The sequence below is a fragment of the Phascolarctos cinereus genome, unplaced genomic scaffold (genome assembly GCF_003287225.1).
Source record: "Phascolarctos cinereus isolate Bilbo 61053 unplaced genomic scaffold, phaCin_HiC Scaffold_4;HRSCAF=312, whole genome shotgun sequence".
Taxonomy (NCBI): domain Eukaryota; kingdom Metazoa; phylum Chordata; class Mammalia; order Diprotodontia; family Phascolarctidae; genus Phascolarctos; species Phascolarctos cinereus.
In genome coordinates this window covers 556,732,470-556,750,427 of record NW_027555847.1, presented here as the reverse complement: position 1 = coordinate 556,750,427, position 17,958 = coordinate 556,732,470, and the positions used below count along the sequence as shown (strand labels likewise).

Sequence of the window (17,958 nt, the reverse complement as noted above, 5' to 3'; positions counted from 1 at the left end):
GATCCTTAGAGATGTCTGGTAGTGGAATTGAAAGAACAACTAGGCTAGTAGCCTAAGTTCAAGTGCAGGTCTGTCCCATAATACCTGAATAATCTTGGGTGAGTTGTTTATACTCTTTGGATTTTAATTTCCTTACCTGTAAAAGGGGGGATTGGCTGAAGTGAATCATAAGGTCTCTTAGAGGTAGGAATCCTATGATATTTATTTCTGATTAATCGTGTGGTTCTAGCAATGGCAAGTTATAGTACTGCTGCTGTACCAGGCCTCCTCACAGGCTGCTATCACTGTAGGAGGGTTGGAAGTAGATGGAGAAGACACTAAAGAGGTTCTAAAGGGGATGGGTGAGGTTGAAGGATCATAAATGTTCCTAATGTATCTGTAACCAGGAATTACATGGATAAGACAAATAAATAAAGAAAAACACTACACAGTAGGGTAAAGGCAAAGGAGATCACTTTCATCCAGGAGAATGATGGAAAGCAGGGAGGATGCACAGGACCTAGACCTTAAAGAAAAAGGATTTAAAATGATAGAGAGAGAGAGAGAATGTTCTAAGAATGCGGGACAGCTGTCACAAATGCACAAAGGGTAAGACCATTTAGTACACCACTATGGCTGGAATGCTGAATGCATAATGGGGAATGAGATGAACTCAATGGGGAACCCAACTGTGAAGTTGTAAAAGCCAGGCTAAGGAATTTTTATTTTATCCTGCAGGCAACAGGGAATCACTGGAGGTAATGAGGATAGGAATGACACAGTTGGACTTTTAAATCAGGGAGGCTATTCTGGCAGCCATGTAAAGGAAAGGTGGGAAAGAGTAGAGAATGGAAAAAGAAAGACCAGTTAGAAGACTATTACAACAGTCCAGTCAATTAGTCATTCAGCAAAAATTTGTTTAGCACCACATTGGGAATACAAAGAAAGGCAAACATACTTTCTAGGCTCTAAATGAGTTCACAAACAAAAAGGGGTGGGACAATATCCAAATATCTCTGTGTATGCAAGATACAAACAGTGTAACTGTCAGGTAATCTCAGAGGAGAGGTACTAGTAGTAGGGGGATGGCAAAGGCTTCCTGCAGAAGATGAAATTTGAACAGAGTCTTAAAGGACTGTAGGGAAATTAAGAGTTGGAGTGAGGAGGGAAAACATTCCAGACATGAAGAACAGTGACAGGTAAGAAGTTGGGAGATAGAGTATAATATAACTATATTGTATAGTACATTTGCGGGGGTGAAATATCAGAATAATGGAGAAGCAGAAAAGAAGCATATTGGAAAGGGCTTTGAATGCCAAACAGGATTTTATATTTGATCCAAAAGCTAAGAAGCTGTTGGAGTTTATTGAGTTGGCAGAGGGAGGGGGTTACATGGTCACAAATGTTTTAGTAAAATCACTTTGGCATCTGAGTGAAAGATAGATTGAATTAGGCATTCTTGAGTGGAAAAAAGGGTTGGTTCTGATAGATACTGAACAGAACTTAGCAAATGATTGGATGTGGTAGGCAAGAAGGAAAAAACCAAAGATGACTACTCAAGCTTGGGTGACTCAGAGGATATTAATGCCATCAAAACAAATAGGGAAGTTGGGAAGAAGATGAGTTTGAAACAAGTTGAATTTGAGGTGCCATCAATATACAGGTGGATATACAGGTGGAAATGCATTGCAGACTGTTGGAATCATAAAAGTACCAATCAAAGGAGAAATCAGCACTGAATATAAAATTTAGGAGTCATCTTCATAGAGATGATAATTAAAGTCATGAAAATGCATGATGTCTCCAATTAAAAAGAGCATAGAGAGACCAGGAGGGCACAGGGAAAGTCCTTGGGGGATATTCACATTTTGAAAACTGAAGGAGGGGAATGAATAATTAAGACACTTAGAAGGAACAGTCAGAGAGGTAGGAGGTGAACCAAGAAGAGACAAGTTTCCATGAAGCCAAAGAAAGAGAGAGTATCAATGAGTCAATGATCAACACTTGTCAAATACTGTAAAAACATCCCCCAAAATGAAGACTAACAAAAATCCATTAAATTTTGCAGGTAAGATGTCACAGGAGACCATGGTCCAGAATTGTGATTTCATTGACGAAGGATATTCTCTTGAACAACCCAGATCAGTAACTATTCTTCCACTTATAGAATTAACTATAAGATAGAGTTATCTTGGAGAAAGCAATTTCAACAGAGATGATGCAGAGAGACTAATTTACATATGCTTAAGAATGAGTGGGTGATAAAGAAGGCAATAAGTAAAGGCTACTCTCTTTAGAAGTTTAGTAGTGAATGGCTGGGATATAGAAAATAAAGTTTGAGAGGACAGAATGGTCAAGGGAATGTGTTTATGTTTTAGACAGAATTACAGGATTAAAGATTTAGAGCTGGAAGAGAGCTAAGAGGACATTTGAGTCCAACCCTCTCATTTATAGATAAGGAAAACTGGGAAGATATGAGCAAACAGTAGACAAAAAGAACCAATAAACAAGAAGAGAAGGGGGACTGTGAGAGAGAGAGAGAGAGAGAGAGAGAGAGAGAGAGAGAGAGAGAGAGAGACAGACAAACAGACAGACAGAGAGAGAGAGAGAGAGAGAGAGAGAGAGAGAGAGAGAGAGAAAGAGAGAGAGAGAGGGAAGGGAGAGGGAGAATGAGAGAGGAGAGAGGGAGAGACAGAGAGAAGGAACAAGGTGTCATAAAAGATAGGATAAGAGCAAGGATATGTGGAGTGTGGCAAGGAGGAATGCCACCTCATTCTCTAAGACTGGAGGGAAGGAGCAAAGGATGGATGAAGACACACAGAGGTAAATGATGAAGTGCTAAATTATGTGGTATAGGCTGTGGGTTATAAGAGTTCAAAGGACAGGGAGATTAATGAGGACTAGAGGAATCAGCCAAGATTCCACGGATTTGAGCTAGGCCTTGATGGATGGGTAGGATTTGGATCCACAGCAGGGAAGGGAGGGCAGAAAACAATGGAGCATGACCAAAACTGATGATTCAATATGATATGGAAAACATGTGCAGATGCAGCATAAATGGAGATGAGGATATTATGACACACACAACTCACCAAACTGCACCAGCCCACAGGTAAAATGTGCTTTCCACATTGATTTCAGGGAAGATATTGTTACCAAGAGAATTTTAACACTAGCATTTTCTGACCTAATTGGGTTTGAATTTTCTATCTAAATGCTGCATTCATGTGGTTTCCTGCACTTCATAATTTAACATTTGTAAGAGAAAAAATGCAGTTGTGAAACCCAAATAAGGCACCACATTCAGAGGCAGGCAGCCAGCTGCTAACCAGAGTGACATCCAAGCATCATTCAAAGTGTCGCTCTCAGCTCAGCTTCAGAAAGAGGATGCTTAGAAATAAGGGGAAAAATAAATGCCACTAAATAGAAACAGCAGTTACGGATTTCACAGGGGGAAAGGGTGGCAGGTAAGCCATCTACACGATAAAAGGCCGCAGGGAAACTATAGATTTCCTAAAGAAAAGGAAATAGCAAAAGCCCAAATGAAGCCTCTTTGTCATGTTTAATCGGTTCATTCTGTAACTGTACTGCATCTTGCCATCTCCTAAGTGGAGGTATATTACTACCGTTAGAGAATGAAATTTTTCACTTAGGAAAGGACTGGATCATTAATACCAGTAGTAGCAAGGAACTCCACAAATTTAAACTGGAAAGCTTAACAGTTTTGCAAATAACCATTTCCCAAGGCGTGTCATTCATTCATTCATTATGTGAATGATGATTGAAAAAATGATAATTATTATTTAATTCATTTTACTACTTGTATACACTGTGAGGTCAGAGGCAGTTCTAAGGGCACATAGGGTGGTACAATTGTTTTTTGTGATCTAATACAGTTTTAGTACTTATTGCTATGGCAAATTTTTTTTTACTTGTATGCAAAACTTTTATTACCTTACTTCCTACTTCTTTTTTCATTAATTTATTTTGAGTTATCAACAATCACTTCCATAAGTTTTGGAGTTTTAAATTTTTCTTCCCCTCCCTCCCCAAAACAGCATGCTATCTGATATAGGCTATATATATATATATATACATTTCTATTAAACATATTTTCCCATTAGTCATGTTGTAAAGAAGAATTAGAACCAACAGGAGGAACCATAAGAAAGAAGAAACAAAGCAAAACAGAAGAAAAAAAAGAGCAAATAGTATGCTTCAATCTGCCTTCGAACTTCATAATTCTTTCTCTGGATGTGGATAGCATTTTCTATCATGAGACTTTGGGAGATGTCGTAGATTCTTGAATTGCTGAGAAGAGCTTAGTCGATCAAAGTTAGTCATTGCACAAAGTGGCTGTTACTGTGTACAACGTTCTCATGGTTGTGCTCACTTCACTCAGCATCAGTCCATATGTCTTTCCAGGTTTTTCTGAAGTTGCTATGACTAGCTTCAGGGGTAGTTTATTTCCTTCCTAGAACATCTGACCACTTCTAACCAGCTAAAGTTGCCACTCAAGGAGTAAAGGATGTTGGATGCTCTAAATAAGAGGTACCTTCCCACCCATTTCATGCTGAATAACCACAAAAGATGATCAGATCTAGAGCTGGGAGAGTCCTTAGAAAGCACCTAATTAAAATAACTTGATCAAGGCCACAAAGGTAGCCAGGAGAAAAGTCAGATTTAATACCAGGGCCTCTGACAATAAATGCACAGCTCTTTTATGAAAATCTATGCTGGCTAGTTCCAGCCAAGACTTCCAGCTACTCTTTGTATATGAAGGATGGAAGGAAACATTTATTAAGTGTCTATTATCTGTCAGACAGTTTGCAAATTTATTTCATTTGATCTTCACAACAAATCTGGAAAGTAGGTAATATTATCTCCATTTTGCAGATGAGGAAACTGAGGCAGACAGAAGGTAAATGACTTGTCCTGGGTCACACAGCTTATAAGAATCTGAGGCCATATTTGAACTCAGGTCCTCCCCTCCCCCACTCTATCCACTGTTCTACCTCTCTGCCTAAGATAATTGATATACTTCCATGTCTTTGCATAGTCTTTCCTCTATGCCTCTAATCTGTCTGTCTGTCTGTCTGTCTGCCTCTCTCTCTCTCTCTCCTCCTCCTCTTCCTCCTCTTCCTCTTCCTTCTCCTCTCTACCTCTTGAAGCTTCCAGTTCCTTTCAAAGCTTAGCTCAAGTATTGCTTCTTTCAATATGCCCTTCCTGGTTTCCCCAGCTGTTAACCCTGCTCTTGTAACATTGTATTTATTTCACTCACATCTCACTATCAACATGTTATCAGCGCCCCTACCCCATTAGGTGCAAGCTCCATGAGAGAAGATACTGTCCCAGTTTTTGTCTTCGTATCCCCAGTGAACAGCAAAGTGCCTAGCACATAGCTGTTATTTAATAGATGCTTGTTCATAGACTGACTGACTGACTGACCATTATCAGACATTTGAATCCAAAGAAAGGAATCTCCCTTAGTGACAAGATCATAGGTCTAGAGCTGTAAAGGGCTTCACAGGCCATCTAGCCCAGCTCTCTGAATCTTCTCTGTTTTATACAGGAGGATATCAGAGCCCAATGAGGTGAAAGTATTGGCCTGAGGTCCAACAAGTGATGAGTGTCAGAGGTAGAATTTGAACCAGCTCCTAGTCTTCATTTTGTTAATTCTGGTATTCTCGGCTAAAATGGCAGCTGGTCATGATTCTCCCTATCGACAAATAAAGTTTATTCAGATAGTATCATTTTGTTAATTTCTGAAACAAACACACCATGTACTGGGTAGTATTACCTGGATTTTTCATTAAGAAAACAAATCCTCCAATATCCTACTGCTTGTGTTGGACAGAAATAGTCACACACTCTAATAAGATGTTCAGGCACACAAAATAAATAAGAGTTAATGAAATTAAAAGCCAATATGCACCAAGCCCTTCAGTTCAGAAGACTTACCTAAAATCACATATGTTTCAAGACCATTCATGCAGCCCTCTGTGTACTCTTGCTCTCTTTCTCACTGGGTGCAGCTGAACTTCTCCTGAGGCCTGGGAATAAACTCTTTCATTGTGCTCCAATATGCTGTGGTATAACAAAAACAAAAACAATCAGGACAGGACATCAGAATGAAAATGCTACTTCAAGTGTTTGTTCGGTGGCCCTGGGGAAATCCCTGGCTTTTCTCAAATATGTATCTTATAACCTCAAACAAGCATGTTCTTCACTACCACACCAGCTATCAGACAACTGATCTACATCAAGTCTTTCTGGGGTAACTTTTAGTGACAACCTAAAACATCTGAAAATATTTTTTAAATCCCAAGGAAGTATTAGCAAATTGAATGAACATCAAGGTATGCATACTGCATTGAGACTCTAGTTACAAAAATGAAGGCTTACTTGTGGAAAGAAATCAAATATGCAAATGGAGAAGAGATTAGCTTTCAGAGTAGTGTTCTCATTTTTTAAAAGTTTATGTGAAGTCTGAATGTCTGCCTAATGACATAGAAGAGTTTAGCTCCAGAATGTGCAAGAAGTTAGATGTTTCAACTTAATTTTATTTCATTTGATAAACATGTATGAAAGCACTTACTATCTATAAAACACAATGTTAGGTATTTTGAGAAAAATACAAAGATGAATAAAACACAGGCCCAAGTTTGTAGAAGATAACAGGAGGGGGTTTTTTGGGTACACATCTGTGATATCATCAATGTCAGGAAGTTCTAGTGTAGAAATCCCCCTCCAGCAATGCATGTTTGCTGTTCCTTGGTAATTTATAATCTTAGCTGTTAGGGGGCAATGAAAAAAGCTGTGTTCCTCCATGGCCACATGGCTAGTTAATGTGTCAAAGGGCAGCACCCAAACTCAGGGAATCCTGACTCGAAGGTCAGACTTCTATATACTATATAGCAGGCTTCCTCTCAGTATGGGGGACAAGTCACGAAATTAAAATTAAAGCTAAAGTATGAGAAACATCATTTAGAGAATTACCAAGTGTCAATAGGGTCTCAGGATAACCTCTTTCAGCCACATTATGACATAGCAAAAGGCTTGTATGGGATTATCAGAATGATTTAAACTATTATTAATATCTTGATATGAGTTTTTTTTAAAGGCTAAGAAGATAAGAAAGTAATAAGGAAAGAGAATTTTCCATTTCGATTTAGAAACAGAAAGTTGATAGGTTTGGGTTGTCTGACTCAATTGTGATAAAATCTCTTCTACATAAATTTAAAAGTTAGTCTACATTATGAATTTTAAATGCCTGGTTAAGAAAGATGCATGTCTCTTGTTCCCCACTCACAGCAGCCACTCAAGCCTACACAGCAGAGCCACTATATGCCAATATCACTATGAAAAGCTTTTTTTTCACCTGGTGTTCCCAGTGTTCATGTGAGATAGGGTACAAGTCTAAGTGATTTTTCCCCCCTAGTGCTCTATTAAAGCTATTTTCCCCACTTTGGTTTGAAGAAACAGTATAAAAGCATTATCTGCATTTTTTCAGGCTAACTTGTGTTTGCTCTTTCCATTTTAACCAGGGAAGTCAGCTGGGTACAGTTTTCAGCCCTTGTTCAGAGCCAAGGATTAGCTGCCAGTCATCCCCTGACCTCCAAGCTCTACCCATTCTGCTCCTAAGCTTCTGAGTCAATCATTAATATTCTCACCTCAAATGTGTCAACCTTAAACTAAGAAAGATAATACCTGTTTGTTGCACCTAATTGGCTAATATTTGGAAAGCCCTCTGAAGATGAAATCATTTGATTTTCTAAAACTCTCCCTTCTCCCCACTCTGGGCTTTATATATGGTCCTGCTCAGGCACATTGAACCATTTAATGCATACTTTCTGATAATGACAAAAATGATAAAAACAAATTAAATGAAAGCTAAGCAGATTGATTCAAGTGATTTATGTTGAACTCTGTTGCCAAGCCAATGGATAGAATGCAGGGGATAAAATTATCTGAAAATGGCTGAGAACAGTTTGGCTGTTTTCATGTCCTTCCACCTTTGAAGGATAAAGACAGACCCCTAACACTATCATCTGATCTTCTGATGGAACCTCAGGACCCTTGGGCTTTGCCATAGATGATACTGCAGCACCGATGGGCCTTTATCATGTTTTCCCAGCTAGTCCATCTGTTCTGTATCTGAACTGTCCTTTATGTGCTGTCTCCCCCAGTTAGAGTGTGAGCTCCTTCAGAGCAAGGACTTTCCCCCCTTTTTATGCATAGTCTCAGTGCTTAGCACAGCTTGGCACATAGTAAGTGCTTAATAAATGCTTTTTTCATTCATTCATCCAATGAATTTCTACAACGAATTAGGATTGTGATGATCTCACCTGTTCTTAGAGCTCTATTCAGCTCTTTTTACCAATTCAGCGCCCACTCAAATGTTTGAGGAACAGCCAACATATTGATACATGATTAAATCATCCTAAATCAGGAATTCTAAAAGATAACAAACTGTCTTTATCTTGCCTCCACCATGGAAACAGAATTTTAGGGGGTAAATATTCAGATTCATGATGAATTAAGACCTGGATATGGATTTCTATTTTAATTTCATAAAAACAACTCCAGTAAAACATTACTTGGAGAAGTTAATGCTACAGGAATAGATACAAATAAAGGGGAGTTGGAACCTGCCAGAAGGAGAGCAGGGGTTTGGCCCCAAATGAAGTGTGCTCCAGACCTTCTGATGGGTTATGTTACAATATCTAATCAAAAGTATTACAAAACTTTAAAGTTCTGCAGGATATGCCTGGATTTTATATGAAAGTCTTTCTGTCATTTAAATGTAATTAAAAACATTTTTTTCTTAAACTTCATCAACAGCATTAAATATAATTCATTGTAAGATTCTCTTTTGAGACCTGTGTAATATGTGTGGATATATACACATTTACTTTTCCTGAAATTAAAAAAAATTGTGAAATTCATTGCTACATTGTACTCTGTTCATGTGTATACTCAACCAATCTCTTGGTTTTGTGATACTACAATGTCCTTTTCCAGAGGTAAAAATCAGGTTTGTAGTGAGAAAGAGATTATACTGCTTATTGAGAAGAATTAAACTAATCTCACTTGAAAGTGTCTCTAGTTATGATGATTATTTATCTCCACAGAGGTAGGGAGGAAGAGCTGCAAGTGATATGTTATGTAAATTATAGCCAGCTCTCAATTACATCTGCTTTTGGGGGACCTAACATCAATTGCATGAAAGAAACCTCCTGATAATTCACCAGACCTCATTTTAAATAAGAATTCCAGCCTACACCTCTGCCAAACGCTTTTTTTTCCGCACCAGAGCTGTTAATAGTAAAATTAAGTGCCGAGAATTTCATCTCCCCCAAACTACATGTCAACTGAGGCAGAGCCTGACAGGCCTTAAGTGACTTAGACAAAATTCCAAAAAAGAAAAAAAAACCTAAGCACCCCTCAAGAGACCTGGATGAGTCACAAATTTGCCTGATTAACAGAATTGGGACTATATAGAGAGGTTCAGTACCATGCAGTGGTTGTTTTTATTGAGTTTCCATTTGCTCAGTTACTTTGTGGTTTTTATTGGAAAAGTATGAGAAAGGACAGCACTGATATTGCCGATAAAGTACTGAACTGGAATCCAAGAGATATGGGAATCCAAGAGACCTGAGTTCAAATCTTATGTCTAGTTGTTTGGTGACAGGTAAGTCAGTTAACCTCTCTAAACATTACTTTACCCATGAGTAAAAGGAAGATAAAAATCAAAAGTCAGGAGGACCATACGACATAAGCCATATAAAGCTATATAAGCCTGAAAAGGCTACATAAATGCCACTGCTGTTCATTGCAGTTATTGGCATGATGATGATGATGATGGTGCCTACACTGTGGCCTTAGACAAGTCACAAGCTTTCTGGACTTCAGTCTCCTATCTGCAAGATGAAAGGGGTTGGACTAGTGTTGATATGGGTGTGTTTCTATTTCTTCCAGTAGTGTACCAACTTGCTGGTCACTGAACAAAGATCACATGACAAGACTATCAACATTTATATCCATGTTTTGAGATGAACTAAGACCCATATGATCCTTTGCACTTTCTGTTTTACCATCCACCACTAAATCACCATCACTGGGGATGAATAAGGAGGCCCTCTAGGGCAGAGTGCCACTTTGTATTTCTGCCTATTCTGTCCCTCCACCCCAAAAAAATCTATTACTGGACAAGATGAAGGACTAGACATTTTCTCTGGTCCCCATGATCTCTCAAACCTCTCCAAAACAGAAAATATGCATCAAAGACAAAGCATGATTAGCTGTCTCCATAGTCTAAGATGCCCAGTATCCAAAAGAAGGTTAAAAAAATGATGCTGATGCTAATATTCATTGACCCTGAGCTCATTCAGCACCCCTCCCCTACCTCCCACTACCAGTAGTACCCACTAGTAGACCCAAACACCCAACACAGAACAAAGCTTCTACCCACTAATACCACAACTCACGCTCACTCTTTACAGTGTTGTGGAGATCTCATGCCCAGGCCAGGACAAATAGGCAACACAACCTCAGCACTATAGGAGCAATAACTTCCTAGAGGCCACTACCTCATAGCACCAAAACCTCTGAAATCCAGGAGCCAGAGCAAACAAACCCCTAGCAACACTCAACTGCTGGGGTCAGGCCTCTAGCAGTTCCTTTGAGGAACAGAAGGAGTGGGACAGGACACTGGAATGGGGGTGGGGTTGGGGTTCGGGGGTGGGAAGGGAAGCAGAGTAGGAGGGGATGTTTCTGTAATACTCTACTAAGCCTGAGAAAAAGAGCTCAGCATCTAGCTGGGCCACTTCTGATCACCCAAAAGTTACTTGAGACAGAAGCCTAGACTGGTGAACCTGAATAGAAGGGGCTGGTACGCTTTGAGATCCAGCTCCTAAGGTAACAACTATCATAGGGAAGGGAGCCACACAGTAAAGGGGGGGGGACAGGGCAGGGAGGGAAAGACTGAAATTACCTGAGAGATATCAGGAAAAAGAAAACTCAAAGAAATTGAACACAATAAGCAGACAAACCAATGCAAAATTTTAACAACGAAAGTAAATATGGCCTCCAGATTTAGTAAAGGAGTTCAAGAATCTATAAATAAATTGTTCTTGTTCAGTCATTTCAGTTGTGTCCAACTCTTCATGACCCCTTTGGGGGTTTTCTTGGCAAAGATACTGAGGTGGTTTGCTATTTTCTTCTCCATCTCATTTTGTAGATGAGAAAATCAAGACAAATAGGGTTAAGTGATTTGCCCAGGGTCACATGGCTAGTAAGTGTTTAAGGTTGGATTTGAGCTCAGGTCTTCCTGACTCCAGGCCTGGCATTCTATCCATTGTGCCATCTAGCTTCTCTGTGAATAAATACCACAAAATAAAGGAAAACAATCAAACACTGGATGAGACAGAGGATTCTGTAGAATGTGAGAAGAACACTGAACCATAATCTACTATTTCTGAGTGGTTCAAAAGAGAAATGAAAATTATGACAGTGGAATTTATGGCCTGGGTAGCAAAATAATGGATAGAATAGAAAAACTAGAATTTACAATTGCAAGCCTCACAAAAAAAAAAACAGTAAACAATAGATTGAGAATGCAAATGTACAGAAAGAAGGATAACATAGAAGAAAAGAAGCCAAAGACAATAACCTTAAAAGAAAACATGCTGGTCTCAAAGGAAAGATACAAAAAAGACAACCTAAATTTCATAGGTCTTTCAGAAAAAAAAAAACCCATAATACAGGAAATAATAGAAAAGAACTTCCCAGAACTTCTAAAAATAAAAAATGAAATATCAATTGAAAGAATTCAAAGATCACCTCCAGAAAAGAAAGAAAAAAAAAACCAATGCTATAAACTCCAAGACACACAGTGTTTAAATTTAACCATTCAAATCTGAAACAATAAGTTCTGTAAGCAATCAGGAGAATGGCCTTCAAACACAAAGAAAAGGAAATTTGAAAAATGCAAGACTATTCTGTACCCACCAGAAAACACAAGAGGGAATGGAATAATGTGTTCATAAGAGCAATAGATCTCAGGAGGCAGTCTAAGGTGATCTACCTTGCAAGTATGAGAGTAATCATAAATAAAAAAAAGATGAATGCTCAATAATAAAGAGGATTCTGAAATATTTTTAGAAGGAAAACCAGAACTGACGAGATTACTTGGTTTTTGAACACTCTTAAAAACAAAAATGAAGCAAGAGTGAATAAATATAGCAGCCAAGGACAGAGATACCACAGAAACCAGTAAGAGATCAGGCACAATAGAAAAGGGGAATCTGTGGTGCAAGTTCTTGAATTATGAACTACAAGGCAGTGGCAGAAACTGCCTACAGGGAAGAGCCTAGAATTGATACCTTGGAAACTTTGACTGCAAGAATACAGGGGGAAGAGAGAGACAGAGAGACTGAGACAGAGATAGAGACTAGATAATTATTGGGGTCATGAATCAGAGAATGAGGATGTAGAACAGCTAGAAAGAGAAGATGGATAATGAAGAGTGAGAGAAATATTTTTGAAGAAATAAATCTTTTTTGAAAAAGGCAAAAATTAAATTTAAAAAGTTAATGAACAGGACTAGTTGAAGAGGAGGAGAGGAAGGGAAAATCTGTTTGAATAACTGAGAGGAAAAAAAGAGGGAAAGAAATATATAACCAGATAAAAGGTAAAGTAACTAATAAGCAAAACCCCAAAGGGAAAGGGATAACAAACAAGAGTGAGGGAGAGAGAGACAGGGAGAACAGGGCCACCTTAAAAGATTAAGGTTAAGTAACTGAAGATGTGTTTGCATCAGAAGACAGGAAATAATCATTATTTTAAAAATATGTTTGAGATAGATGAAGGAAAATATAAACCTAACTCATAACTTTAAATGGGAATGGATTAAACAATCCAATAAAATAAAAAATAATGACAGACTGTATAAAAAAACAAAACCCTATAATTTGTTGCTTACAAGAAACATATTTAAAAAAGAAAGACATGCAAAATAAAACTGAGGGGATGGAATAAATTTGCTATTTATTAAATAAAAAAATAGGAATTGCAATCATGCTATCTGACAAAGCAAAAACAAACATTCAAAAAATAATAGTTGATAAACAAACAAAATTTGTCACCTAGTAGTTAAACTTCAGGATGAGTTAGGTTGGTCATTCAACAGAAGACATATAGTCTGACACTGAGCCCACATTGGGAGCTTTTCCAGCTTTGTTAAGATCTGACAGAATTTGAGCTTTCCTTTCACAGTCTTCAAGAACCCGGGCTCACCTCTATGCCATGACAAGGCATCCAAGTAGGACTTTTGTAAAAGAAAACATTTTTATGAAAGGAAAATGTCAAAATACAGCAGAATTCAATCATAACAGCTCATTCTCATATTGATTCACCTATACCATAAATTGAATCCCTCTCTTACCATTTTTCTCTGTCTTTCTTTCTCTCTGTCCCTACACACACACACACACACACACACACACACACACACACACACACACACACACACACACACATACACACAAACACCCAACTGCCACAAGGCTGACATAATAAGAGTTTTTTATATGCTGGCTTTCTAGCCACTGTAGATCTCTGCTGAATAAACTAGTTGAATTTTGTTCAAATGTTTTTAAATATTCTGGGAAAAGAATATACTCCTTTCAAAAATGAGAAGCAAGCATGGAGGAACTTATTAGCTCTGGGACCTTGAAACTTAGCCTCTCTGTTCTACAGTTTCCTCATCTGTCAAATAAGAAGTTTGAATTAGTTAACCTCCTAGTAGGCTTTTTCCAGATCTAAAAGTCTGATCCTAGGGGGAAAAAGAAGGTAACTTCCCTTCAGACAAATTTCTTTTTTAAGCATGCATTTCTCATAACTTCCTCTTCCCTTAGTATCACACTCACCTTTGCTCCATTGCTTACACACAGTGCTTAACAACCTCATTACAAATATAATAAATCACTGTTTACTTCTTCAGTCTTTGTTCAGTCATCCCATTTCCTTGACATATTTTTTTGCTACCAGTGTTATGTATCCTTAATGGTAAGCTCTGAGAAGATGAGTTCTAGATCTGCTGAACTCACTTTTTACAATGTCCAAGCACACAAGCAGAGCCCAAAAGCTTAAAAATGCATCATCAGTACTTTTGCTAAAGCTAATGATGGATCATACTCAGTAATTCAAACTCCAAACATGACTCACTGCTAAAATATGAATCCCATGACAAAGCACTCTAGTGAGTTTCAGTATTTTTTCAACTTTTATTTTTAGCTGTGGTTATTTAATGATCCCTTGGGAACGAAAATCTAAGTCTATATGCTCTCCCAGCCCAGGGCTGTCTGTCTACATGACGCCAAAAACAACTGTTTAAAAAGTGCAAGGTTCAACTCTACTGATGGATGAATTTTCATGATTACAACCTGTTTCACAGATAGCTTTCTCTGAACTGGCTGACTTTTGAAGGAAATTAGCTCTTAAATTCATATAGTGCTGCCTTCACAACCAATGAGAATTGGTTGTTTTCACATTACGTACATACAGGCTAAATCTCTAGAAATTAGGCAGCTAGGTGGCACAGTGGATAGAGCACTGGATCTGGAGTAAAGAAAACCTGAATTCAAATCTGGCCTCATACTATTGATGTAACCCTGGGCAAGTAATTTAAACTCCAACTATCTCAGTTTCCTTAACTGCAAAATGAGTTGACAGTACCTACCTCACACAGTTGTGAGAATTAAACCAGATATTTGTAAAGCACTTTGAAAACCTCAAAATACCATATAAAGGCTAGCTTTTATGATGGTCTGGCAATCAATAATTTCAACATTTTAAATGTGAAGTATCCATAATTCTGCAGGTCTGTCTGCCCTTACACACATATATCATATGTAAATTATCCTAAAATCAGTGGTGGCAGCATAACCTGGGTTGTATGTCTATGAAAATAAAAAACTGAATGAGGTATCACCACGGTAGCTTCTACTTTAAAGTTAAAAACAGAAAAATAAGGAGTGGACTTTTGTGATTGCATCCATATAGGGAATTTCTGGGTGAGGAAACTTCTTCCAGCAATGTAGGTTGGTACCTCTTTTTACCTTATAGTCTTAGAGTTACCTAGAACACTGAGGGAGTAAGTGATTTGCCCAAGACTACATGGTGAGTGTGTATAAGAAATGAGGCTTGAACCCTGGTCTTACTGACCTCAAAGAAGTCAGATCTCTATCCACTACGTTTTTTCCTTTCTTGAAACAATTCTCTCTTTGAAAGACAGAAATCTCTAAAGAAAGGAAACTGTATCAAGTTTCTGAGTGGAAAGTACTACTGTCTCTTGCAAGTGAGTACTGTTAAATAGAAATTGACAAGAAAAAACTTGTTTCTATACAAATACTTTGGAAATCCAATGGATATGTGATCTCATAAGTGTGTCCCCACCAGTGATCCAGAATCCTAACCACCCATGATTGCCTATCCTGAACAACTCTTACCCTTGTCCTAATGAAACTATACAAAATGCCTTTTAATTTTTCTTTTAAATAATTAAGACATCATTCACTGTGTTCTGCCTGTCTCTCTGACATATAAAATGTAGAAAGTCAAAGAAATTAACTTTGCACTTCTGCCTAACAGGAGTTCACAAAGACATTGTGTGTGAAATTAGTAAACTTCTGGCAGTTTGGTTTGAAAATCATCCTTATTTTACCAGCAGGGCAATGCCTATAATCAAGAGGCCAAGAAAGTGTTCCTCTTTCCAGGGGACAAAATAATTTTCTTTTGTTTTAACTATTGTGATTATGACCACAACCAGTGGAAACCACAATACTGGAAACAAAGACTCATGAAAAGGAAACACCAAAGCCTGCTGACATTTATAAATCTAACTGTGGCAAGAAGTTACTCTTTTCATAAAGGGATGTGATACATTATGAAAGGCTTTTTGTTTGTTTTTGCCACTTTAAAATACCACATATTAGTAATATATCAATATATAAGGTGCTACCAACTAACCTGTTATTGGAACAGTGTGAGAAGGGAATGAAATTGCTTTGTCTCATAATACAAAGAGAAAATGATGTGTATTAAACTAGGAAAATGCCTAAAATATTTTCTTAATGTACTTTTAGAAGTTAATCTTATTTATATTAGAAAAGAATGCTAAAATGAGGTCAATGGAGGAAGGGAGGGAGGGAGAAAGGAAGACAGGAAGGAAAGGGAAGGAGAAGGAGGGGAGGTAGGAATTATTAAGTGCTTACTATGCGCTAGGCACTGTGCTAGTGGTTAATGGTTACAATGCTTCCTGACCACATCAGATCATCAAATGACAAACTTTAGAAGTAACAGTATAGTTAAAAAAAAAAAAAGCTTGAGAGTCAAATGACCTAGGTTGCTACCTTGCCTCTATCACTACCTATGACCTTGAATCAATTGCTGAACCCTTCTGGCTCTCAGGTCCTGTTCTACAAAATGACCTCCTGAGTTCTTTATAGCTCTAAATCTATGAACCTGTGGTCTTATTTTTCCAAATAACTGTGAGTTAGGGTGGAATCCTGATGATACTTCACTAAAAAAAGGGTTCTGCTTAGGTCTGTTTTCTAAGCACCACATACTCTGTCCAGTTTCAGAACCAAATGATCTCCTAGGATTTTGTGATTATCATAGTTAGATCACGGTTATGTTACACTAGGTTACACTTTTCAAATCAGCAGATGAGTAAGCAACATTAACCTTGGCCAGATATCCAATAACCTTGTATTCATTGTTTTAAACATTTAAATGACAGCTCATTAATTCAAACACATTCATAATTTGTTTTTAAAAAATGAAACAAAAAACTCCCAACAACTCTAAATAGAGGTTGGGGTACTGTTTTTATTTGTTATACAAGATATCTTCCTAGATAGGTTTTCAGAGTATAAATAAAGTTATAAGGGAAATGTTTTAAGTTCTTTATTATTTCAAAGGACCTACGAATTTGCTCATGTGGGTGCTCCCACCAATGACAACACAGATTATAAACCAGGTATACTTTTTAAATCAGTAAGATTTTGATCTACGTGCTCCTATAAGTTCTCCACAAGGGGATTCACCCAATGAGCTTCATGAATTCTTTTTTTATTATTAAATTTTATTTTAATTTATGGAATAAAACAAGCATTTCCGTAACAGAGTATAACAAAAAAGATGATTGCACATGAAACTGCAAATCTACTGGTTGTCCACTGGTCATTCATCATCCACCTTCCTTATCTCCAATCATACATTTCTCTAATAATTCTTTGAAATTTTCACAATTCTTAATCACTAATGTGTTGCCAAACTGTGATCATCACCTTAGTTCAAGTCCTTGTCACCTCTTGCCTGGACTAATGTAATAGCCTTCTAATTAGATAAAACTCTCTACTCCAATCCAACTTCTACTTAACTGACAAAGTGATTTTCCTAAAGCCCAGACCTGACCATGTCACCCTCTGTTCAATAAACTCCAGTGGCTCCCTGTTACCTCCACAATCAAACAGAAATGCCTCTGTCTGGCATTTAAAGCTCTTTGTAACTTTTCTCCTTCCTCCCTTAACTAGTCTCTTTATGCCTTACTTCAAGTATTGGACTTGGAGTAGGAAGACCTGAATTCAAATCCTGCCTCAGACACTTAGCATCTGTTTGACCCAGGACAAATCAATTAACTCCTCTTTGCCTCAGTTCTCTTATCTATAAAATGAAGACAAGAACGCCTTGATTTGCACATCTTAAAGCACTATACAAGTGCTAGTTATTATTATTATTTTTATTATTATTAATTATACAGATACACTGGTTTATTTATTTGCTTGTTGTTCCTTGAATACGATACTCCATCTTCTATCTCCATGACATTACACCAGCTGTCCCCACACCTTTAATAATGCTCTATCCCATCACAGTCACCTCTTCAGTTCCCTGGCTTCTTCCAAGTTTTCA

At 37.8% G+C, this 17,958-nt stretch overlaps 1 protein-coding gene across 1 annotated transcript in view; it reads right to left on the bottom strand.

Moving 5' to 3' along the window:
• ATXN1 (ataxin 1) overlaps positions 1 to 17,958 on the bottom strand; it is a 524,441-nt gene that overhangs the window by 393,318 nt on the left and 113,165 nt on the right. Inside the window, 1 exon segment of the mRNA XM_020986797.2 lies at positions 5,941 to 6,066. The gene's annotated coding sequence lies outside the window, so the exon portion shown is untranslated.